The following is a 2,516-nucleotide window of genomic DNA, read 5'->3' as shown; positions in this document are numbered from 1 at the left end:
TGGTGAACCTTAAGGCAGGGGTAGTCAACCTGTGGTCCTCCAGATGTCCATGGACTACAATTCCCATGAGACCCTGCCAGCAAACACTCACATAGCTTGCAACTGCTAGTCAGGAGCATGCCATGACTCTGATCCATTTTCCGTGACAACAGTATTCAGTGGTCAAGTGTGCTTTAGTCCCTTAAGCTGCAATGATGGCACTTTGCCCACCCTCCTGCCCTTACTAAGCCTCTAAGAAACTGATTTCCGTTACCACCAAGGGCTCCACGATGAAAAGAAAGCAGGACAAAAGGATAAGCTCAGTTTGGCAGCACGTACACAAAAACCGGAATGGTACGGAGAAGATTAGCATGGCCGCTGCGCAAGGCTGACCGGTGAACTGATGAAGCATTCCACATTCTCGTGTCATGGGAATATTTACTTATTTATTAATTTATTTGGGGATTTATATACTGCCCCTCTCAGTGGTACTGTCTTGGGATGCTTTGCACTAGCGATCCCCAACCTATGGGCGGCGGACCACATGTGGTCCTTCGACTAATTGGAGGTGGGCCCTGAAGGACGCCTTCTCCCCCACACCCTGCCCTTTACTTCATCCCCCCCCCCGGCCCTTTACAACACACTTCGGGTGTCATTGTCTCCCATCACTCCCAGATGGGACTATCTCGTTGCAGAGAAACAAGCTCAGGGTTCCCATTGATTTGTCATTGTCATGAGTTAAAATTTCCATGAAAATAAAATGTTCCTTATGTTCATTGTTGTGGCGTGTCTGTATCTTATTTTGAAGGGATGTTTAAACATTACCATAGCGATCAGAGAGCGCTAGGGCAGTGGTTGAGAGTAGAGAAGTAACCTACCCCCCCCCCCCACCGGGCCTCAGTAAAAGGTGTTGAGTGGTCCCCAGTGAGTGGTCCCCGACATTGAGTGGTCCCCGGTGATAAAAAGGTTGGGGACCACTGCTTTAGACAATATAAAGTTCAATAAACCAGTACAATTAACAAAGCAAAATAGTTTAAGATAGTTTAAAACGGCAATTATCATTGTCGCATCAGCAAGCAATACTGATTCGTGGCCAGTTAGAAGTCGAGTAGGAGGAACTGAGAGGGAAAAGGAGGGCAGGAGGGGTGGGAGGGAGGCCTAAGACTTGGATATAATGTTATTGATTATCCAGCCGGTCTTGACCGTAGGCCTGGTGGAAGTGCTCCATCTTGCAGGCTCTGCAGAACACAGAGAGTTCCGACAGAGTCCTGATCCCTCCTGGGAGCTCTTTCCGCCAGGCCTCTGATTGAGGCCAAGCAGATTTCCTTAGGGCCAGGGATCCTTAACTTATGCTACACTTCTGTTTCTTTCTGGTGGTTCTAGACTTCTGAGTAGACACAGATTCCACCATGATGGTATAGGAACTGAACCCAGATCTCTCAGTTCTTACTCTGAAATTCTCCTTGTCTGTCTGTCATGTTCCCTCTCAACAGCCCTGCAAAGTAGTCCAGTATTGTTATCCTCAGGTCACTGATGGGATACTAAAAGAGAATGCCTTGCCCAAAGCTACCTTGTGAGTTTGTGGCAGAGGCAACTTTTGAATGCACAGCCCCTGAAAGGACAGCTTGTTTTCATTGCCCCGCTACTGCACCAACTTGGCTGTACGAGATACTAAACCAGAGTCTAAACGCCGGACAACGTTTTAAATTCTCTGTGAATGTAATATCTATTTTCCTGTTCAGCAAGAATTTGTCAGCTCACAGCTGGTAGAGCACAAACAAACAAAAAAGTCTCTTCTAATAAAATCCAAATGTTACTATTAAAATAATTATGATAGGAAAGAGAACACTTGAAGCCCAGATGCAAATTTTATCATGCGGTTTTATTTTCGGGTAATAACATCCGAAAACTATTAATATAGAGCTAAAATGGTTCCAGGCAGAAAATGGGAATTTTGCCTAGAGAGAATTCCAGGGAGGGGAAAATAGAAAGCAATAAGCCAAATCATACAAGCTTATGTGTTTGGGCTCTGCATTATACTGTGCCCATTTCTTGGGGGTGAAAAGATAAGCAGAGGATATCCTGCACAGTGGAAAGGTTTCTGGAATGTCATCATGGTAGAAGAAGAAGAGTTGTTTTTTACACCCAGCTTTTCACTACTCAAAGGGGTCTCAGAGTGGCTTACCATCGCCTTCCCTTCCTCTCCCCACAACAGACACCCTGTGAGGTAGGTGGGGCTGAAAGAGCCCTGACATTACTGCTGTGTTAGAACACCTCTATCAGGACTGTGACTAGCCCAAGGTCACCCAGCTGGCTATATATGGAGAAGTGGGGAATCAAACCCAGCTTGCCAGATTAGAAGCCACCACACTTAACCACTACACCAAGCTGGCTGGTAGTCACTTGATGATTGGCTTGTATGCTAGCTAGAGAGGAAAACTGAGGACTGAGAGTAAGATTGAGGACACCTATTTTGGCTGTTCAGTTTGATCTCCACTGCTGCAGGTATTATAGGCTGGGCATGGCCAGGAGCACAA

At 46.3% G+C, this 2,516-nt stretch overlaps 1 non-coding gene across 1 annotated transcript; it reads left to right on the top strand.

Moving 5' to 3' along the window:
* The first annotated feature begins 295 nt into the window (after positions 1-295).
* Positions 296-402, top strand: LOC143820086 (U6 spliceosomal RNA). Its single transcript, XR_013225232.1, has one exon. It is a non-coding gene; the product is annotated as a U6 spliceosomal RNA (small nuclear RNA).
* Positions 403-2,516: the final 2,114 nt, after the last annotated feature.

The sequence above is a fragment of the Paroedura picta genome, chromosome 10 (assembly GCF_049243985.1).
Source record: "Paroedura picta isolate Pp20150507F chromosome 10, Ppicta_v3.0, whole genome shotgun sequence".
NCBI lineage: Eukaryota > Metazoa > Chordata > Lepidosauria > Squamata > Gekkonidae > Paroedura > Paroedura picta.
This window is presented reverse-complemented; position numbering and strand designations above follow the sequence as displayed.